The sequence below is a fragment of the Motacilla alba genome, chromosome 3 (assembly GCF_015832195.1).
Source record: "Motacilla alba alba isolate MOTALB_02 chromosome 3, Motacilla_alba_V1.0_pri, whole genome shotgun sequence".
NCBI lineage: Eukaryota > Metazoa > Chordata > Aves > Passeriformes > Motacillidae > Motacilla > Motacilla alba.
In genome coordinates, this window is record NC_052018.1 from 36,221,238 (window position 1) to 36,245,073 (window position 23,836).

The 23,836-nt window shown below is 43.2% G+C and overlaps 1 long non-coding RNA gene across 2 annotated transcripts in view; it reads left to right on the forward strand.

Annotated features, from left to right (window-relative positions):
* The first annotated feature begins 4,284 nt into the window (after positions 1 to 4,284).
* LOC119699873 overlaps positions 4,285 to 23,836 on the forward strand; it is a 77,871-nt gene continuing 58,319 nt past the window's right edge. For both annotated transcript variants that reach the window (XR_005256571.1, XR_005256572.1), the window contains exon 1: positions 4,285 to 4,385. This is a non-coding gene — a long non-coding RNA (uncharacterized LOC119699873). The remainder of the gene's footprint in view (positions 4,386 to 23,836) is intronic.

Consider the following 23,836-nt stretch of genomic DNA (forward strand, 5'->3'; position numbering starts at 1 on the left):
TATTTTTATTTTCAAACCTATTGGTTTTCAAGTTGATGAAATACATGTGCTATTCACAACAAAAATGGTATTGTTTTACTTCATTTTGAAACATTTTTGCAGTGAAAAACATGACCATGAGTCCTCAATTTTCCATTACAGATAGACAACTTTATTGTCAGGCTGATAGTTATGGGATTATATGCTTTCTGGAAATGTTGAAAAACCTGCCACATTGTAGATAAATTTCAATCTTGCTGGCAGCGGAAACTCCAAAATAGACTTCAGGTGATGCTGTTATGAACAGCAGAATCAATCCAGTAGTTCAGAAGGAGGTAGGATTAGAAAAAAAAAATTAAAAATAGAAGAGCACTGCTCACATATGGAAATTAAAACAGTCACTGATGACTCCACAAAGAGACAGCTCAAATTATCCTCACAATTATCAGGTAGAAGACTGCAAATTATGCTCCCAGTTCACAAAGAAAAAGCAATCTAGAGGAGAAGTGCTGATTTGCATAATCAATATCATCCAAATTCAGGGAGGCTGCCTTTCAGCACACACAAAAAGAGAAAGCAGAGCAGGAGACAGGATTTGCACTAGGCAGATAATGGAAGAAGAACCATGCTGAGAGAAAACTGAGATAAAAGAAAAAGGACTTTAGAGAGAGGAGGCAGGACAGCACCACCTTGCCTGTGTGCCAGTCCAAGAGAGAGCTCTAAGAAAGCTGAAGTGGGGGGAGGATTTAAGGAAACTTGTAAGTTTCTTAATGTCATCTGAAATGGAGAGTAAGCCCTTGGGCTGGCTTCTTCCAGCCTGAAATTGTGCTTGAAGTTACAAGCATTTGAAGATTTCCACGAGTTATAGACAGATCCTGAACACATCTTTTAACTGCAACATTGAAGTTCTCAATTATATGTTCAATTACAATTATAGTTTTCAATTACAATTACCATATTCCAAGTGCCTTTGCACTGTGATGGTACAATGACTCAAACCTCTTTGTTTCGCACCCACCTCTTTTTTCTAGTGTACAGACTTCAGGAGACGGATTAACAGCTCAAGAAAATGAGAAGTGTGCCATGAACTCAGTCACACTGACGGAGTGCTTTTTCCCCTGAGCATCACACCATCCACTAAGCAAACACCCCACAGTTGTTCTCAGCTGGATCTTTCAACCTGCACCATCCTGCTGCTGGGGAGAAGCTGAGCGTTCACAGACATCACTGCAGCCAGGTCCCTTTTTGCAGTTGTGACCTGCAAAGTTGATGAAAGCGTTCATTTGGGCTTGTGGCTGCAACTGCCAGACCTGTAAATGGAACAGACTTGATTATATGGATCCTGATCATACTCAGCTTGTTCCAAAGACAGGAGGTGATTCTCGTGGGATTGTGAACATTGATTGGCAGAGAGCTGGTCCTGCAAGATAGGCTTTGGACTCTATCCACATTCTGAAAAGGGCTTGGACACATTTGCAGCTTTAAGCATATTTCCATGGCTCAGTGGAGTCACTGAGACCTCGTGAGCTCAAGGCTGGGACAAGAGCAGAGGAACTTCTGGAAAGCAGTAGTGATGGAAAAGGGTGTGCCAGAGCAGGGTACCAGTGCCAGGGCTCATCACTTTGCCGCTGTGTGTGGCTGAACAAGCTGTAGCCTTTGCAGGGTCGTCCCAGAGGGAATGCTGCAGGCCACAAACTGCAGGGAGTGCAGGCACGCGCGTGTGCAAATGGATCGCTGCAGTCACAGTGCAGAAATGCACGTGGCAAGCACAAAGGCATCGTTCTCATCAGACGTCTTCCTTTGCTGAAAAGCAGCTGAAATGAAGTGCTGGAGTCAACAGATTGACCTGTGAAAACATGTTCAGGTGTGGAGAAACTGCCTCCTTCTCCCATTGGCAGAATTCCCTCTGACTCCCGTCAGGGGGTCCCAACATGCTGCATCCTCTGGATTGCTGAAGCAAAACCATGGCTGGCCAAATTCAGCTGCTAGAAAGTTGACCAGAGTTCTCTGCTGCTCCAGGCCATGGTGAATAATGCAATGTCCACAATCTTGGAAGAAAACTAAAAATAATTTTACAGGGAAATAATACATTCTTTCTAATCTGAGTCAAACCTAAAAATTAAACAGCTATAATTATCAAACCTAATTTAATTAAAACTAGCTGCTCACCATCTGGTGTTATTTGTATAAATTTGGAAATCTACTATTTCATATGAAATTCCTCCATTTAACAAATTATGTTAGAGAATATATTTCTCCACTGTAATCATTATGGAATTGATCCTTTTACAAATTGTATTTCCTTCTACTTGATAGAAATATATTTTGTATAATAACAGGCAAAAGATCAGCTACTTTTTTCATCAAAACTGAATTTAAAATTAAGACTTGCAACATCAATAAAAATAATTCACTGAAATAAAAATATGGAGGATGAAGCAAGATTTTTTTATTTCTCAATTTGGTCACTGTGAGTATAAATGAGAACTCCATTGGATTTTTCTGTAGATACAAGCACATATTCAGACCTGTAATACCTATAATATTCTATGTCCATTATGTTTATGCATACATTCCATAATAGCTAGTGCAGAACAGTTTGATTGGGAGAGCACTGTGCACTTTCCTGAGGCAGTGTGGAAATGTAAAGTTGTAGACATTTAAAAAGTACTGTCAAAAATATATTTATCTTTTTTCCCCCAAGACATATAATGATCATTTATACAGTGATAAGTATATCACTGTAGAAACAGAAGCTCAAATAATGATGAAGACATCATGAGAAGACCACATATTCATCGGCACCTAAATGCAAGGGTATGACGTAGCCAGCATGGGAGTCATGGGTTTCTTAATGACTTAAAAAATGCCTGTGATTTCTGACATGTGGGTATTTCAGTAAGGAAGTAGAGCAAGGTATAAGTATGATAAAAAAACAATCCATTGAAATGGGCTCAACTGGATGTGTTCACAGAATGTTACACACAGGGGGCATCCATGAGAAGCCACAGGATGGTGCAGGATCACAGCAAAGTACTGAGACAGCAGAGTGGGTGCAGTTTAGGGCATAAGTTACTTAAATCAGATTTGGAGACATGGAGTTTATTCCAGCTTGCCTGCTGATCTGCTGTATGAATTATGTATAAACAAGCTCTGTTAGTCCATTCACGTCACATGCAGATTGTAAACACGTATGGGCAGTGGATGGTTCTTCAGTTGCACGTGGCTCAAGAGCCAGAACCTCTTAGTGGTGGCCTCCAGGCAGCACTGCAAAAATAAACAACACCAAAATGCAAAGACCAAATAAGTCATTCAAACTGGATGGTGAGAGGAAGGAAAGGAAGCAATAGAGAGAAGGTAGAGGGAAAAAGTCTTCCCTAAATCTTAAAAAGACACATTTTTCAGAATTATGTTTACACCCACAGTTTTGGCATCACCTGTGGCTGCAAAAACCTGAATTAATCTGTAAGTCACCTATTCACAATCCCCTGAAAATAAAGCAGGGAATTCCCTTAAAGTGAAGGGACACTCTAAACTATCCACAGTGACCAGAGGCCCTCTTCAGAGTGAAATATTTGTTAGTAACAGGAGTAACAAGGGGAATAGTACTCCTTTTTAGTTTGTTTAATAAACCATTATCTTCCACGTAGAAAACTTGGCTGGTCCAAGTTTCCTGGGGCTCACCAGTAAGCAAGATGGCTTCCACCCATCTTTCCCTTATGCAGCACCCAGGCTTTTTCCTCGCCAGCCTGGGCTCTCTGCCCCAGAGCTGCCTCATTGCAGTGGGCCACTCCATTATACAATAACTCTTTTTCACTGACAAATCTCTTGCAGAACTTCACTCCCTTTTGACTCATCAGTATTTATAGATTAGCGCACAGCAGCACCCATTCCATGACATTTGGTGCTTTGCTTTTTAACAAGCAAAACAAATCCAACGTGGCTGAATTTTATAGTTTGGCTGCTGTTAGACTTTACCCTGATGGGAGCCTAATCCCACTGGTGCTCTTTGGACCTGAGCTGCTTGGCAGCAGAAGGGGATGAGCAGGGAACAAAGTAGCCCAAATGCAAGATGCTCAGATGTATGCAGAGAATACAACATGACAAACTGCTAGGTTTGGTTAAATTGGGACTGTTAATTATAGCAGTTTAAATTGGGTTCTGACTCAGATTTTGAATTTGTAGTGGCAAGATGACAGCCTGGAGAAGGTGGTTGTAAATGGCTGACTCAGAGGATGATGATCAGCACGACAGTGCCTTCTGCCTGTGCTAGTACTATGTGTTTATAGGAGAGATGTTATAAGGTGACAGTCACCAGTTCAGCTCCACCCCTCGATCTGTTCACCAGGCATTATGGAGACTGGAAAGACCAAGAGAGCAAATGGAGGAAGGAGCATATTAATTGGGTGAGTACAAAATGGCAATCTGCCATCTCTTTGGTGCTCTCTCCTCTTCTTTCCACATGTAATGCTGGTTTTCCAGATTCTTCTGTAGGCATTCAGCTGCTTCTGACTTGAGTTGATGAAATTACTTCTAAGGGAAGGATGACTGGGAGCTTGTTGTCTCCATGCAGAGGCTGCCAAGAGGATGGACACTTGGGAGAAAAGCTCTCAGATAAGAGGGTTGGAAAACCTGCTTTAATTTCTGAGCAAATTATGCAAAATTTGAACACTGGTCCTGGAAATACCAGATGCTGACAACTCTAGTGTCTTTCCTCTCCCCAAAGTGCTTTTATCCTACCAGTTGTCCTTGAAGTACTTTCAGTCCTGCTTTTATGCAAAATGCAAATGTCCAAGATTCCTTTCCCTGTGTACTAATATGGATTAGCTCAGCTGTTCAATTGGTTGTTGAAATTCATTTGCAAGCGTTGTAGGTGACTAAGTTTCATAACTGTAATTTGTGAGTTACGAACAGGGGTCAAAAATCTAATTCCACAAGAATAATGTAGCTAACCCATGCTTTGATCTTAGAAATCCTTACACCAGTGCTTGGCTGAGGGCACTGTCAGCCAGCCTCCGAACAGGGAGTGGGGAGGATTTGTTACGAACTACTTGTGACTGAGCTAGAAGCCAGGAACTACATGCACTAACATCACTTATCAGTTGCTTGTAGAAATTATATATAAAACCTGAAATTACTGTCTTCAGATCTTAACTCTGCTCTAATAATTGCTAGAATTGAGAGACTAATATATTCAATAAATTACTTTTTTCATCCATTGAATAGCTGAGAACAGATTGTGATTCCCCAGTCTATTTGCTATTCAAATGAATTCAACAGATACCTTTTCTAATCTTTAACACTGTGGTCTGAGAGCAAATATCCACGGCATGTAGTGGCTGGTGCTTTGATAAATCATATGCATCACTGCTGTTTCCTGACAGGAACACTGCGCAGATACCTCAGCTGAATCCTTGTTTATGCAAGCATACAACTGGGTTTTCAGAAGAACTTCCCTATATGGCTTTAAAAACTGTTTGCTCTTGCCTTTTTTTGTTGTTGTTATTTTGTTACCAAAGGTCTCTTTTCCAAACTATCACTGAAAACAAAAGGAATTTAGATGTGGCCAAAGCAAACTTATTTGCTTGTTTTTTGCCCATCAAATATCTATTAACACACAGTGATTGAGGGCCTGATGCAGAAAGGTGATTTATGATAGGCATAGCTTTCAATGTGCTGTCATGCTCCCATTTAACTCTCTGTGACTGTGCAAGCAAAAAAATGAAGTATGAGCATTTTCTTGGGAAGATCAGGACATAAGCAAAGACTATCTGAAAACTTTCTGAATTATTCAGCTCCAGTAATCACTATTTGAATACTACTCCTGAAGGAACTAAGTCAGCCATCAGTTTCACTGTCCTGTAGACAACCCAAAAAATGGAATGTTGACACTATTTCCCTGTGCAAACAAAACAACAATTACAACAGTGAGTATCCACAAACATATGCAGCCTGCAAGGGGACATGCCCAAGAGACACTGACCCTGGACAAAGGAACAGTCACTGTGAATTTCCCAGAGGTTGCCAATGGGATTTTTTACAGTGTAACTTATTTCACCAGCCAATGCTTCCTTTTTTCTTTTTCTTTTTTTTTTTTTTTTTTAAGAATAAATTTTATATTTTTTGGAAGTGAGCAAGAACATTTCTCAAGGGCTTCCAGGAGGATTTCACAGAGTTTGGACTACATGTAGCTGAGAGGAGGATGGGCAAAAACCTATCTGTATGAGATCGTGTCACCTTATTTATTAATCCACAGCAGAATTCCTGCAGGTAACACCAGGAAGCCTGACTGCTAGCAAAAAGAAAACACTGATCTTCAAATGTTAATTGAACTGTAATTATTATTTCCACAGCAACAACACACAGGTTCCTGGGAACTATTCTTGTGTTGGGTGGACATTTCCTGGTGGTTTTTGTGCCACTGCTTTCCAGTCTGGGAGTCCATTCTTACAACTGAAGATGCCCTGCCTTCAGGTTTATGTGCCTGCTTTGTAGAGAAGCCACACAGATCCATCACACAAACTTAATCCAATTCTCAGTCCCTGCTGTGAAATAGATGTTCTGAAGGTAGGGAGAAACCCTCTAGCAAAGGCATAAAATCAGTGGAGTGAGTTTCTCCAGACACAAATGTATGTGTAGCCATATGAGAAATGTTCTAACCTACATTTGTGCCTGAAACAACTCAGCTGGGGGAAGGAACAAGGCATAGGTACAGAGATTTGCAGTTTTTGATGTCCTTCAGGGTAGAGATCTGCAGTGACAGATTGCCTAGTCAGAGAGAAGGTTGGGAGAGATGGAAGGATGAGGCAGGGTATTAGCCCCTTCAGATCAGCCTGCAGTCTGGGTGAGCAGCTCTGTTACTGTCTGTTGCCATCTGTGTATTTTTCTCCTTCACATGCTTTCCAGTGAGTTATGGTATATTCCACTGGCATGTCGTGGTGTATCACCTTCACTTTTCCCCCACCCCTCTGAGTACATTTGTGTCTGTATTTGTACCACAGAACATACTCATAGGGTATTTAAACCAGAGATAGCCAGGCTCTTCCTCTGAAGAGGAATCAGCATTGCCAAAATCCAAACTGAAATGCTTCCATGACAGTCGGTAGCTTGAAGCAACCTGGGAATGGTTCCCCGTGCTGGAGTTACTCCTCCCCAAACTCTTGCTGTGGTGGAGAGGGTCCACGTGGTGGACACCCTTAGAGAGATCAGTTTCTGCCTCCTTACTATGGTGAAGAGTGCAGTGGATGGAGGAGGCTGGATGGTTCCAGAAACTGAACGCTGCTCTGGAGAATAAAAAAAGTCAGGGGGCAAATAAAATAAAATAACAAAAAAACCCCAACACACAGGTGGGCAGGAGGCCAATGGAGAGTGAGTGGCAAGAAGGGCTGGGAGGTGCTGCGGGTCCTGTGAGTGTCGCTGGAGGGCACATTCTCAGCTTTTTTGCTTGTTGCACCTTCTTGGGGCTGATGGCCTGCAGCAAAGCAGCCATAAAACCCGGCATTGTTTCAAAGCAGTTACTCGCTCATGCTTGAAGGGTTTGTACATGTTTGTTAGAGGTTGGAAGAAAAAAATGTGACTGAAAAACATAAGGCAAGCCCCCGGGGTAGATGTACTCTGTGAGACAGTGTAATCTTGTCCTGCTGCTTACCAGCTTTGCACCTGGTTAACTCTAGGTCAGAATGAAACTATATAGTCAGAAGTGATTATTTGTGACCCCAGACAAGAACACGACCTTTCTATCTATAGACTCCATTGAAATGGCAATACCCTGATTATGGAATATTTCTCAGCTAATTAGGAATGCAGGCTCTACAGGTCACTGGGAGTTCATACTATTCCCTTGGCATAAGCAGATGTGTTCAAGATAAACTTGTACTAAACACATCAACAGCTCCACACTATCTCGTGTGCACTGGGGAGGAAAAAAAAAAAAAAAAGGAAAAGGAAAAGAGAGAGACAGCATTTTACCAGAGCCAGATGACTCCAGGAGCTGGATATTAATTTATGAACATTAAGTAAATAATTGCCTTTTGGATAGTGGCTCCTGGGCTCTACAGCACATGGCTGCCAATATGTAAGCAGGACTTACTGGGGAGGTGCAAATCTGAGGCCAGGAAGATATGCTGCACAGCCTGTAATTCCTGCAGAGCTGTGCAGGATTCATGCAGGGCCAATGTGGGCATCTGTGCTCTGCTCCCAGCCTGGAGGAGTTAGGGAGCACAGCGCATAGGCACTCAGGTAATCATCATCACAAGAGCCTGTGCAAACTCGGTTCAGCAGCATCTTCATTTCTGTTTCCGCCTGCCCTCTATTTTTGTCTTTTTCTTCACTCTATTTCCCCTCCCAGACCCACTACAGGCTTCCTGATTGCCACCCAGCTGCTAGCTAAATTCTACATTCCACTTTATATCTCCTTCATCTTTCCTTGCTTACCTTAAGCAAACCCACACATCTTCTCAAACTTTATTGCTCTCCTCTCTGCCTGATCTCTTTTCCCATTTCTCGTTCAGGTGGCTGCCATATTCCTGTTGCAAGTTTGTCCAGGATTCTCTTCTACTCATTGTTCTTGCTATAATTTCCCCTCCTATAGCAAAGGACTGCTTTCCAAAGAAAACTGGTCATGTTTCCCGGTGAACTTACCTGCCCTCCCATCAATCTTCTCCGTACCAACAGCTGCGATTAAGCTGGCAAGCACCACACACTCCTCAAATATATGCTCAAGGGAGGAGAGTCCTGCTGGCACTGCAGTGCCAGCAGAGAAGCTGTGTGACAGCCGCTCTCTCTCTGAGCAGCCGCTATGGCTCTGCTGTCCCAGAACGACACTCTTACTTTCCCAAGAAATAGCAAGTGTTTTATTTTGTTGGCCAAGCAGGAGAGCTGAATCTTTCTCATGCTCATGACTTATAACTCTTCATGTGACAGGTCATGATGGTGAAGGCATCTGCTTTGCTCTTTGGGAAGCAATTGAATTTCATCTGCTGTATTACAGAGCGCTGTTCAACAAGGTAGCTGATGTCGGAGCTGCTGTCCTGGCCATTTTCCGGGAGGATGATATAGTGCCTAGCTGTGCCTGGCCTGCACAATGAACACTGTAAGCACAGCCCTTGTATGGTTTTATCCTGCAGGACCTGGAAGCGTTTGCAGCTGATAGAGATGCAGGATAGCATCAGTGATCCTCATCAGTGATCCTTCAAGTGCTGAGCTGGGATTTTGCCCGCACTGCCGCACTGCCTTTTTCACACGAAAAGAGGTGATAAATAACAGCCCTTTATGTGCCTCTGCCTGGAGATTCATGGGTGAATCCTCCCCTCCTGTCAGCGGCACTAGTGAGACAGAGATAAGCAGGGGGAGGCATGAGGAGCCCCCGAGGGGTAAGGGACATACCCAAAACCAGTGCTGGTTGTGTGCAGTGGGCACGGTGCCTGTGAAAGGAATTGCCATAATGTTGGAGTTAGCATTCCTGCTTAAAGCCATAAAGAAACCAGGACCTTATGACTTTGTGTGTCATAACAATCCTAATGCTCCTGGTGGAGCTAGGGAAGCTGGCAGTAGAAGGTAGGGGACTGCAGAAAACCATGCACTGCTGCCAGAGTTGAGGTCAAGCGGGTTTGTACAGGCTGGTCACCCCAGGATGACCATGCACTGTTCTTTCCCTTTCCCATGCAGAAAAACTTCTTCCTCAACCCAGCAGATACATCTGCACACAGCTGGTTGGGAGACAGGAGGGACAGCCAGGGACTTGCAGTGGTACCACTCGCAGTGGTATTTGCCTTCTCATTAGCTGAAGCATCATCTCTGATTTCTGTTTTATTACCTCGACTTCCTTAACACCATTGCTTGTGTGAACAATAACATTCTAATGCCAGCAGTATTAAGGCACTGCAGTAAATAGGGGCATTTTTAACTCTGAGCTATTTTTCTCTCTTCACTAGGACACTAATGTATTGTTCAAAACTGAAAGACTGAAAATACAGTAGGAAAACAGTTTCTCAGTGGCACCTGTGATGTCTGTTAAAATGTGTACTGAAGGGGAAACATCTCATCTGCAATGTAAAATAAATTCAAAGATATCAGCCTCTGAAAAATATGACCCAGGCATTAAACAGGTCTTATTCTATGCCCTCAGATACTTACATGATACAGTGTAGGGACAGGGCTTTTTCCAATTGTTATACCTACATATGCTATCTCTTTAAACATAAACAAATATACCTTTCTGCAGAAGATGACTGTGCCTTTCCTTCTTTACTGTCTGCAAAGATAGAGATATTTTGACTGGTGGAGTCATTCAGGTGGGGAGGAACTCTAGAATGTGTCATAATGTCCTCCTCACAGTGATAGGTGGCTCCTAAGTGCCCCCAAAGTTGCCTCTTCTCTAGGCTGAGAAAGTAAGGTCCCTCAGCACATCCTCATGGGCACAGTGCCCCTAAGCATTTTGCTGGCACTCCGAATTTGTTTCCATTTACCAGTGCCTTTCCTATGTATCAAGGAGCAATAACCAATGTGGTCTCATGAGTAAAGAGGGATAATCCCTTGCCTTCAGATCCCCAGCACGGAGACACTCACCTGCATCACGTGGAAATATATTTCCATGATATATGCAAGTAGCAGGCAGATAGATAATGAAGTCCCAGTGAATTATTTGTTCCAGTTGTGCCCTCAGTGGATTTCCACTTCTGTACATATTTTGGAGGAAATCATAAATGCTTTCTTCCAGTGTCATATTGGCCTTTGGAAGTCTGACATCACCGTCTGGTCTCCTCTGACACAAAGGGAAACTGTCTATAAAATATCCCTCCTTTTTGGTAATAGTATCTTAAATAGACTTTGGTATCACAGCAGTAAAGTAGGTTACAATATTTAATATCATTTACCTTTCATAGTGGACCTGTGAGACAGAAAACTAGTTTCATCTTGAATTTATGAATATATAAATGAGGCATGGAAAAACGAACAGATTTATAGGTAGAAAGGCTGTCACAGAATAGGAGCCTGAACTCATATCTGCTCAGTTATCATGCTTGTGTTCTGGCTATTTCTTCTTTCCTGTTTCTGTTTTGGTGTCATGTTCCCTTCATGGATGAGATGACTTGTATCACTGCACTCTGTCGAGATGCGCAGCAAGATGCAATCTGATCCCACACACCCATGGAAGTGGGAAAGCACTTGTGTTAATCTATTAGCTCATCAAAACTGGGAGCCCCAAGGGTTGCTGAACTTTGTCATCTCCTTTTTTCTTATGCTGCCTTGAAATGAGCTGATTTTTCATGCTATAAAATGACAATACAAAAGAATGCAGAAAGTTAATTCTTCAAATGCTGATCCGGGAGTACTAGTGGAATAAACACAATCTTCCTTTTATCTATTCTGCTTTTCTGTTTGGTTTTGGCATTGAACATTCTCCGTCCCTCTTTGCCTTGTTCCAGTGCATAAATCATACGTGGATCTCTCCAGCTCCCACTCCCTATTTCATTAAAAAAAATGGAACATGAAAGGTGTGCCGAAGCCCTGGAGGGAAGTGACACAAACCCAGATGTTGTACGATCTATGTCCCAGCTGCAATGAGCCTGCATGTGGCAGCTGCTTTTGCACAGCCATCAACAACAGCAGCTGGAGGGGCTCTGCTGTTAATGGCTCATCCCCCAGGAAGGAGCTACTGTGAGGGAAAACAGCAGGCTTTATGTCCAAGATATCACATTGCTACGCTTTATGTTTCGGTTTTGTTATAAAACATGCAAGAACCTAGAGAAAAAGAAAGCAAAATTAGATATGGTCCCTTGCCCTAAAAGTACCATGAGATATTACTCCCTGCCCCCTGATTAAGCCCTTCCCTTTCTGATTCAGTCCATAGGAGATCAAGGTGTTTGTTACTGTATGAACTATTCTAAATATCTTCTCTAAGGCAGTAAAAAATAAAAGTGGTCTAAAAGCAAAATAAAAATGAAAAAAAGAATCACGAGTTTTAGAACCTGTCCAGTGAATGCATGTTCCTAGTGGGATTTTTTCTCATCCCCAAAGAAAAAGGCATATTTTAGGACAAATAAAACAAAATAGTGGTTTATATCCTCAGTAAAGAAAAAGTAGTTTCCACCTTCATTGTCACTGTGTTTTGATATATGTTTAGTTGTGTTATATCCTAGGATCATCTAATTTCCATATAAAGTGTAGCTACTTTCAGTTTTACTATATAGTGTTCAGGGGAGACTTTGATTTGTGTGCCCTAGGGTAGACCTGAGAAATGCATAATTTTCTTTAAGTCCCTTCTGTCATGCACCATCAGTAAATTCCTGTACAGATTACAACATGGATGTTTAGTCAGAGGTCTGCACTCCCACGGAGGAGAGTGGGAGGGATAATAATAAATGTGTGGACCGAAGTGGAAAAAAAAAGGTAAAAGAAAAGAGAGGAAGAGAGAGAGAAATTCCATTAAGAAAGGTTACTGAATCAAGAAGAATTTATCAAAAGTAGACTGGTGAGAGTGGCTCTTGAATTTTTATGAATTTGTGGGGCACACTTGTCAGTCTGCTTTGGACTGTAATTTCAGGTAATAGCAGAATTGGGACCACTAGGGCATAGTCTGTCACTGTTTCTAATCTCCACTGCTCTGGAACAACAGTTACACATCAATTCAATTAATCACCAGTGATAACAAAAGTTGTTTTTTTCCCACTTTAGAAATGTTATTTTTTTAAATTCTTTGGGTTTTTTTTTTTTTTTGTGCAGAACTTTATCAGACACAATTTCTTTTTCCCTTGTGAAGAAAAGCTTATGAAGTTCATTTATACAGAGAGCATAAATCCTATCTCCTACTGTTTTCCCCTGTAACCTAACATGAAATATGGCTTATAGCTCAACTAATTCTCAGCATTTAGTGCGAACTGATGAAAGTAGTTCATCACTCACAGGGATGCACCAGGCTTGCAGCAGCACACACAGACCAGGAAAGGTGCATACAGCAGTGTCATGGCATGATACATACAGTCTCAGATATACCAAAGCAGCCAGGTATCTTCATGATATTCACTGGGGATATATACCATTAAAAATGAGTGCTTCCCATTTTACAGCAACACTGTGTCTCTCTTCCTTGTCACTCTTCCCCCTCCCCAGATTTATCTCCTTTTCTTAATGACTCCCTTTTTTCAATTTGTGTCTCTCTCTGACAGATAATACTTTGTCTCCTTGTTCTCCTGGCTTGGTTTGTGTCTTGCCTTGTTTGCTGCTCATTATTTGCACTATTTATTTGCAGGATGTAGATACAAGAACTTGCCCATAATCAGTTCAATAATTCCACTTCAAAACAAGCCATTCTGCTGCCACATATAATCCTGACAACTCATTATCCCCCAGCCCAGGTAGGTCTGGGTATTGCATATTAGCTGTGCTGCAACATCAGCCTCTTTCCCTTGCCTCCTACATTTTAATTCACTATTAAATTCCCCTTGCCAAGTTTTACCTTCAGTTGCATCACTGCAATGGGAAGGGAAGGAGCACAGCAATGCAGCAGGGATGGCCAGCTCTTCCTGACTCCCCAAATACCACTTTTCCTGGTGAGTACACTTGAAACTGTGTTTTCAACTTGTGACATATAAATTATTAGAGCTGACATTTTCAATATCTCCCATCTGAAGCGTGAGAGATAACATTTGCCAGTCTGCAGGCAGGCAGGTGTGATCACCCCATGTAATGGAAGGGTAAACTGAGGCATAGGGTGAGGACATGAACTTGCCAAAGGAAGTCAGCCCTGCACCTTGGATCAATATGTGCAGCTCCACTATCAGGTGGATGAATGAGACAAACCTCTGTTGAGACACAGATGCACCCCAGCACCACAGCCCTGGTGCAAGCCTGTGATCCCCACAGAGAGGGCAGTGCCATGTTTTACGCTGTCCAGGGGCTGCCCTGGAGAAGTGACTAGGAGCAGAGCAGAATGATGGCCCCTGGGACCCCAGGCACTCCACAGGATGGAGAAGTTTTCTTGCTGCTGCATGCAGGAGGACCTTGTCTTAAAAGATGAGATGGGGGATGGTCTCCATGGCGAACAGGAGTATCTTACTCTGTTCCAAGAGACAGGAAAGTCTCAGTAAGGCAGATAAGGACCTAACCATATCTTTCATAAAGAGGCAGGAGCATACATGTACAGTTCCTGTATCGGTGTGAAAGGAACAGGTTGAATATGAAGTTTGCCAGGCAGCAAATAGGTCTGTCTTGTATCTCCCTCTCTCCTTCAGTCAGGAAAGAACAGGTCTATTTCTAGTCATGGAGACCCAACTAACCAGAATGTTTCTTCTTGCGAAGTGGAGGACGGGGAAAATTTCACAGCCTGATTTCTCTCAGATGGTTTGTGTAAGAGTCAAGCGTGTGTTTGAAGCTGAGCGTTCACGTAGAGCTCAGAAGATGAATCAGAGTTTTGGCTCTGGTTCCTCTGCAGAGACAGCAGCCCCAGTGATGACCAACGTGGTGGGTCTTGCATCAGCTCCTCCAAGTGACAAATGTCTCTGACTCAGTGTTTGTGCCAGGCCATACAGCACCACCTGGCTCAGCCTTTCAGGTACTGTCACAGCACAGCATGAACAATGGAAACAATGGAGAGAGGCTCTGATTTTTTTGGACACTCAGTGGAGCCGTCAGGTAAGTTCAGCCACCACTGCCCTGAGGTGGCTGGGAAGGTCCCAATCAGGTGTTGTGAACTCCAGCACCAAAAAACATTCAGTGCACAGCAAACTGCTCCCTTTTGTAGCACTAACCTGTGTCTCCCTCCACCTCAGGCATCACTCTCCTGCCCGGTGTAAAGGAGTGCTCTTTATTCAGCACCATTCCACACCATCTCCTAAAGTGCTGCCGCACAAGCAGAGGCAGCACTTAGACCCCCATTTCCAGTGCATCTCTGATATGTGACCTCTGCAGCAATGCCCGGGGTGACAGGAAACCTCAACACTTCTCACATGCCTCAACACTTCTCACAATCCTGAGCAAGGTAAGGGAAGCTCCAATCTTGCTCTAGCAAGCTTTGGGAGAGTGGATGCAGATGGCTTTAGGAGACCTCTTCACACCTGTTTGTTGGCTGCTTTTGGCTGGGTTTGGTGTCAATGCTTAGGTCAGAGAAGACCTGCTCGTGCTGAAGAAATATTCTCAGCTCTTTTGCAGTGATTCAGTTCCCAGCTGATGCCGCTGGGATGGGAGGGTCTGAGCTTGATAGCTTGAACAACTGGGTAACGGGGGTGCATGCACTCAGAATGCTCTGAGGACAGTAATGTGTCTCCTGCTTTTCTGCTTCTTGTCTATCTTAATCTTTTTGCACCATAGGGCTTTTTTTTTTTTTCACTAATCACCTTCCTAAGTTGTGCCAACTGACTGCAATTTTCTCCATATTGTCCCTCAAATTCACAAACCATGTTTTCCTGGGTCTGTCTTGTGGTTGCTCTTGCATGACCCTTACAGAAAATTTATGCAACAAGAAAGGGCTTTACACAGTAAAAGAGCTGCTCGCAGCAAAGGGCAGAGAGTCAGAAGGCCTTGGGTGGTCAGTTCAGCTTCACATAAAAGCCAAAGAGGGATATTAAGCAAAGGAGAGAGCAGCAGTGACAGCTGCCTGCAACGACTGTAGCAGGGCTAAGTGCAGAGTGGGGGCTGTGGCTGAACACCAGGCAGGCTGAGAGCATTTCACTGGGAGCTGCCACTGCCACTCCCTGGCCCAGCCTCTCCTCTCCCACAGGAGCGCTGCTTTGTCCCACCCTTCACTTACTCTGTGGGGTGAGCCGGGCTGTGTCCCCCCCACCAGAGGGACAGGGCTCATCACACCACCAAAACACATCCCTGGCTCTGTGGTTTGGGACCTGCTGGCACTGCACAGCCCCGAGGCTGACCAGACCTACCTTTCACAACTGGAAGCTTTTTGGCACTTTTGCTCTTGTCAAGTCAATGAAGTATATTTTTATGGAAGGGTCAGAACAGTGCTGATGAGCACCCTTTACCACCTCTTTGCATATTTAGCTTGCTGTATCTCTTGGTGATATGCCTGTATCCTACCTCTGTGGAAGTGGTTTCACTAACCTTAATGTCTGATTGAATCTCTTGTCTCTTAAAATCACTTACTGCCTCTGCCTTCCCCATGTCCCGTTCCTGCCCAGGGGCTGGGTTTCACAGAGTCCTGGTGCTTCTTAAGATATTTAAGAGAAACATATAGAAAGGAGTGGAAGAAATATAAGTACAGTGATGACCCAACACTCTGGGACAGTAATTAATAATCTAGGATCTAGTGTGATGACCTGGATGAATTAGAGGGGCTGTCAGGAAAGAATGAAATATGACAAGTATAGGCTCAGCACAGTTAAGAGAATTACAGATGCAAATACAAAACTGGTTATCCATGAGTGGACAAGAGTAGTGCAGGGAAAGAACCTGGGGCAATCAGTCATGAAGAAATAAAGATGAGTAGTTAATGAAAAGCCATAATTAAGAAAAGGCAAATATGCTCTTGGGATGTATGAGAAGGAAAATAATATGAAAAATATTACCCAGAGTGTTTTGTCAGAGCAGCTACCATCAGCTGAGGTGCAGTTACTAACAGTACTGGGTTTGTACTTCTGGAAGGTGAGGACAGACATTGATCTTCCTGGCTGAGGCTGAGAAACAATACTCAAGAGCTCCCTTCCCTCCCTGGGCCAGCAAAACCTCTGTTTGTTAACAAACATCCATACAGTGCAAGGTCAGTCGATTTTCAGGCTGTTTCAGGGGCTGAAAGAGCAGGGAGAGCTTAAACCTTCCTTTCTGGATCAGATGGCAGTTTTCACATCTTTATATTTGATGTTCATTTTTTAAATCTCTTGTCAGTTCACAGTGGGGTGATTCCTAAAGCTATAGCAAACACATGTGTGGACCAAGAGTTTATCTCCTGCTCACAGCGTGCTCTTGTACACACTGTAGAAACTGTACACAATGGTGGCCAATGCAAAAGGAGATGTGACAGTGCTGAAATGCAGGTGAGAGTCTGCTGAGCTGCAACCAGGCAGCATCTAATGTCTGACTAAAATCCCATGGTGACTTCTTCAATTTTCATGAAATTGCTGCTTCCAGCAGCTCCCATGCTGTAGGGCCAGCAGCATGAGGAGAGACAGGAGGACTGCTGGCAGTAGGCAGGATGTCAAGCCTCTGAAGATAGCTGATGGCTGGAGGAATTACAATACTCGAAGCTGGGATGTCCAAAGATCATAGTGGACTCATTGCAAGTGCTTGCCTGCCTTATTGCTTTTGGAAATTTGTCCACCCACAGGACCAGCTGCCCACCTGGGCTACCCAAGGCAGCACTCTGGGATCATGGGAGACCGACCCATAGCAGGCAGAAAATTGTGACTCAAAGAGAAGATAGCTGCTAAATTCCAAAAATTATGGGGTTATCATGAAATACAAATCACTTGAGCTAGACTAAAAGCAGAATCTGTTATAGAGAATGGGTAACTGGCAAGACAGGTACTGGCTGTGTCCTAAACATGAATAGACAAGGTAGTCTCAGAATGCAACAGAAATGGAAATGCCAGTGGAAATGCCAGCAAACACAATGAGCAGAGCAGGAGTCTGCTGTGGTTCTTAATAATGTCAATGGAAAATATTGCTGCCATCAGAGTACATTTCCCAGATGTAACCACGTTGAGCTATGTATCCCTCATGTTTTTCCTTCATGGTGGAAACATGAACCCACTCAGCCCTGTCCCCTGGGGACCCTATCCTGGTCTGGCTGTGTCTTGACCACCCGCCCATCACTTGCACTGGAGCTGGGAGTGCACTGGGGCACGGTGATAAAGAGGAAGGGCAAGGGTACCTCAAACCACCTTGCAGGGAGGCCTGTGGGGCTAATTTTACTTGGCCTCTTCCTTCCCCCTGTGTTTGCCATGTCAGGGGACTATCCTCTGAGGAGACTGATGGATTGTGTGTTGGGATAGGAGATGAAATCAGGAGAAAAATATTCAATGCTCAGGAGAAGAGGAAAATTATGAGGAAGACAAGGTGACTACCTACCCAACTTCCCTAATCCTATAGAGGAAAGAAGTTACTTTAAAAGTCAATATTTCCTCTGTTTCCTCACCTACTTGTCTTTGAAGTGAGTTCTTGCCTGAGTTCTTTAAATTCTACAAGGAAAGGGGAAGGAATAGGGGTTGTCTTACCTCAGGAAAAACATCCATGCTGATAACTGTCTGACTTCCCTTTGATGTAGTGAAACTTCAGTCTCTAAGTACCACCACAGTAAAATTGGACATGCTGGGCTCTATGCCCGTTTTAATGCCTTGGTTTGCCTGAAGCTGTGGAGGGACTTCTATGATCAAAAGTTTGCTGCTAGTAGACAGGAGGTTGGTCTTGTCCTTCCTGTCCCAGCTGGGCTACAGCAGCTGACACTGCCGTCTTAGTGGCAATGTGGCTGGACATTTTTGCTCTTTGATACAGTGAGTCCCTGCCCCCTCTGACACACAGGAGAGAAAACTCCAGTAAGTGTTTGCACATCTAGAAAGCAAATGTGATTCATTATTAATACAGACCTGTTAAAAGTGGGTTGCACTTTAGAGACTTTAACTGATTGGCAGGTCCCTGACCTAAGGAGATTTCTTTCTATGTTTAAGCATCACAGGACAGGTAAGCATGACAAACAAAGGAAGGGTTGGATGGAAGAGGTTGAAGGGCCACAAAATTAATATTACATGCTGGCATGGTTCATTACACAAAAGTCTTACACACGCAGAAACTTTGCTGACACTAAAAAGTCGGTAAGGTTCAGAAAAGAATTTGGTATTTTACTGTTATGAGTAAGTTTGAGTGGTTTTTAGGGAGCTTACCTAACTCCAAAACCTTACTGAAACCACTGGAAAAAGCAGCAGTTTTCCATGAGGAGTTTGAGTAAGTGCTCCTTTACTCAGCAGTAGTTATGGGCTCATGTGAAGATCAGGACACATAGCGTGTGGGTTTTAATGCAAATATTTGAGAGCCTACTTTGGGGCTGTGAGTCAGAGGTAAAAAGATGACAAGAAATCCTTTAAGAAGTTAGAGTCTAGAAATAGCAGGTGGAGCAAACTGCTGCATGGCCTGGGGCCAAGGCTACAAGTCAGGCAACCTCTTTGGGCAGTATTCTGGCTGAAAAAAGAGGTTTCAAATTTTGCTGGAGGAGAACGCTTCCTGTGTGCCTAAATAAAAAAGGTGCTTCAAAGAAATATCTGATCACATACTGATAAAAGACACAGCAAAGTGCAAATACAAGCTGCAGGAATTAACCAAGGATATATCCAGCTAGCAAGGTAATAAAGTCTGTCTGAAGTTACCCCCACATTGCAGCCCCATCTAGGGCTCTTAATCATGCTTTAGCTCCAAATTCCCTATTATTCGTATACCAAATCCTTTGAAATCTGACTTGAGCTCTTAGGCTTTCCATGGCTAAGGATATGGCTTAAAGGTGTTGGGATGCCTCAAACAACTGGCTCTGAAGTGGGGAAACATCTCCTGTCCATATCGCAGACTTTCTGTAATGATCGGTGGGGTAACATTGACTGTGATCCTTTCAGTTGTTTATACTCCTACCTTGGAATGCATTAACCAGCCTCTGGAAGGGCTTTTCTTCTCTTCATACTGAGACCCGTGGGTGCTCAGCTCCAGTGTACAATTAACCTTTGCTAATTTGCAGAACTCTCAGTCAAATAAGGCAAATCCCATTGGAGCTTGGCTGACAGTGGCCAGGAAACCTTAGTGAATCTGCTGAAGAGAATGTCATGCACAGGGGTGCCCTCTTTCACCCCATTCTGTACATTTTCTGCTCTCTCTCTATTTAGTCTTCTGAGACATACAAGGGCATGTTTTGTTTTCATATGCACAAACAAATTTTATTCAAAAAACAAATTTACCTTTTATTTAGGTATCTGAAGAGAATTGCACTAGATAATTGTGGTCCTGATTGCTCTCATAGGCAGTACAAATGTGTCTTCTTTGCTTGTTTTGTTTCATTTTGGTTCATTTTTTCTTTTCCACGTGCCTATATTACGGGGAAATATTGAGCCTACACAATGTATGCAGACACAATTCGTGGTTTGAGCAAGAGGAATCACAGAGCCCAACATGTCCAGTTGGGTGACATTCTGTAATTCATCAAGAGGTCTGACACTGTTATGAAAAGACACTTTTCTGTATTTTGCAAAACCTTTTTCCCAACAAACATTCAAGTACATTGTTTGATCAAGCAATAATAACACTTTAATCTACCTTGTGTATTCTCTTCAAAATAAGAGGTCAGAGAATAATAGTTCTCTCTGGCTTTAAAATGAATCCTTTAACAAATGGATTTAGATGCAAAGATGTGGTGAAAGGATTTTTCTTACTTGGAGAATTTAACATTTTGCTGGAAGAAAAATCATGTCTGTGGAGTCCAAGATGACAGATAATGGGACTTATTCTTTTGGTGTCACAGATATGTGTCCTGCACAGATGTGTGGCCCCCAGGTTCTTCTGCAGAGTCACTCTCGAATCAAGGTCTGATGCAGTTACTTCCTCCACTGCTATCAATCACCTCTGGATTAGGCCTTCAGAGGATAAAGGAAGAAGTATCTGAATGTATATTTGAATGTATATTTGTGTCCTTATCCCCCAGTGACTCAGTATGAAGAAATGGAGACTTGGCACATGGTGGCAGAAACTCCGTACCTTGTGCAGAGGGAGTGAAACAAGATGTGAGGTGGTTAAGACAGGTGTAGAGCAGCTGAAGTACTGTGGAGTTCACAAAATTCAATCTTATTCACAGCTCAATGACACCAAGTGATCAAACTGGTGTCATTGTACAGGATTCTCCTATTCCTCACCTACATGTTCAACTCCTGACCATGACTGCCACAAGATATTACTGATTTCAAGCGCTGATTTAGGAGAACCTCAAATACCTGGATGTTTCTATCAAAAGCAAACAACCTTGAGCTGTGCTTCTTTCTCTTGACAAAAATTAAATTTGTGCTGGGATCCAGTGCTCCCAGATTTGCCCTGAAAAGACAAGTGCCATTTCTATCCTAGTTTTCCTGGATATCTTCTTTTGCTACCAGGCAGAAATGGATACTTCCATACGCTTGTCCATCCCACACATCTTCCATACCTCCTACAGGAATGTAAAGTACTTGTTAAGCTTTTAGGTGGGCAATGGTGGGTAATATGAATATGTCCTACAGGTAATATAGATTTCTCCTACAAGGACATGGGTATTACACCATGCTTGATCAGGATTTGTTCACTGCACACTGTTAGTCCCAAAACTGCATAGCAAAATTCCTTTCTGTCTTGGCTGTTCCATTGAAAAAGATTAGATGCCTGGCTGCTTTCAAATTCATTTAAAAGTCTAGAATGCAGCCAGATAGCACAACAGTCAATCATGACTGTTTTTATCAGGACCTCATCTGTTTCAGGATGTCAATGGAAGTTCTGCTTAACCAACCAGGGTAGAAGTTGCCCTAAGCATTCCACCCTGTCTCTGTTGCTTTGCCAGCAGTTCCTGTATTTCATCTATAGCTTTAGGAACAGCTTTTTCTGGAAGTTAGAAAAGTGAAAGCAAAAACTGGAAAGTTAAATTCAATAATAAGTTAATAGGGCTAAGTAGGCAATAGTGTAGAAAGACCATTTGTCTGCACAAAAAGCTCTGGATATGTATGGCCATGTTAGAAAAGGCAACAGTGAAAATAACATAATAAGGAATTCTGTAAAGCTAAGGGGTCAAAGTGGAGAGCCAAGATGATCTTTCTCTATCTGCAATTTTTAAGCATCTCTAATGACACAGGACTTTTGAAGGAGATGGGGAAAATGTATCTTTCAAGTTTGCCCATTTGGCAGACAGTAATTCAGCTGAGCTAAGCAAAATGGAGCTGACAAATGCCACTAGCCTTGATGATAAGGGTTTTTCTCCTTTATTTTTTAATGAATACAAGAAGGACCCAAATTTTTTCCTACAGAAGGCCACATCTGGAGATTTGCCAGAAAACTCAGGGTCACTGCCTTGTTTAAGATGGAGCAAAATAGAGCTACCTAAATTTTTAATGAGAAAGTAAGACCTGAACAGAACACAGCTCCAACATGCCATGCTAAGCTGCTGCCAAGGCTGGCCATCTTGAGGAGCTGCAGCCATGGGTTAAACCTCTGTGAGCCTTCAGGACTCGGTGGTACAGGCACAGCAGGACCATGAAATATCAGCCATGAAATATTAGCCATGAAACATCAGGCAACAAAGCCTGGCAACTTTTTGGGTGAAAACATCAGCTATTTTCAGCCAAAAAGTTGTTCTTTAAAGTGAAACCCTAGTCTGCAAAATTATTTTTCTCTTCATATCTTTTAATAGAGATGAGCAACATTTTTATTTTTTCCACTCAAATGAACAGCCATAATTCTAGATTCCCAGCAGCATTTTAGGTAAATTTCCATTCCTTCCTTTTCGCAGAATACCTACTCCTGGAAGGACCAAGTGGAGATAAGCTAAATAAGTATAATGAATAATTTTGTGAAGACAAAGGTCATTAAAAAACAAGTCCCAAATGTTTGTGAACCTCAGACTAATTCCCACCTCATTGATGCTGATGCAGCACATTGCAATTCTGAGATGGCCTCTCATGTCTCCCTGATGTTATTGATTGGAGAAGGTGCCAAGATGAGAGCCAGGCTCTGCATTTCACATTTTAAGGTCACTTTTAACAAATGAGCTCATTTCACACCAAGCTGTCCTAGAGCATCTTACCATAATAAACATAATAATTAACAAGCCCTCTTGAGGCTTGCATAATAAGCAAGCCCTCTTGAGTAATTTTCAGGCATGGGCCAGTCGACATTTTGTAAGAACTTCATGCCTCTCCGCTAGCCCATCCCTGAGGGTCTGTCACAGCCAGCTCTGGCCACAGCCCTGCTGAGAAACCTGCTTCTCCTCTTCTGCCCTGTGCTGCCTTGGGCTGCATCCACTTCCTGCTAGCCAGGCATCCCATGGGTGTTGGGAAAAAGAGAGCACCAAGCTACCATCTGGAGCTGATCTCAAAGCTCATAAAGCTTCCCCACATGTGCAGGGTCTGAGTAATCACACAAGACTCTGCATGCAGACGGTGCAAAGCAGAAAAGCCCAATAGCACCCAAGAAAAGCCAGGGTTTTTAAAATTTCAATTAGTTTATAAGAGCACAGGCATTGTTGAAACGTCATAAATGATGAAGTAATTTGCATTTAACTCAATTATTTTGTTGTGGGATTCACCAGAGCTCTTCAATTCAGGTGACAAACTGTGTTTTGCTAAACAACCAGGACAGGCCGCATGTTAGTCACCAGTTTGTCTTGTGGGTGCTTCAGCCTGGCTGGAAAAGGAGGGGATCTGCACAGTAGTCCCATTGCAAAGAACACTGCCAGCGTGATGAGGGAGGTGATCCTTCCTCTCTGTGTAGCCCTGGTGAGATGTCTGGAGTGCTAAGTTCAGGTCTGGGCTCCCCATTACACAAGAGACTTTGACAGACTGGAGTGCATCTGGGAAGCATCTTTGTGTCCCTCTTCTGGACTCACTCCAGTGAATCCTGGAGAAGCAAAAGCATCTCATTCCAGCTTCTGCTACAGGGAGGGGGCAACCCAGCCTGAACGTCAATGCAGCTTTCTAGAGAGCATGGACCCTGGAAAGTTGTTTGGTATAATGAACACAATCCACATTTCCCAGATGGATGGTAAAGATAGAAAAATGACTGCTGCCTAAGGAATTTCATTGTTTAGAGCTAAAGGGCTGTCTCTGCTGGGAGAATTCTACCCCTGCACCCTCAGCCCTTCAGTGATGCTCCAGGATAAACTGGCTGGCAGCAAGAGCCCCGCTGCCTCTGCGATCCTGAAATGATA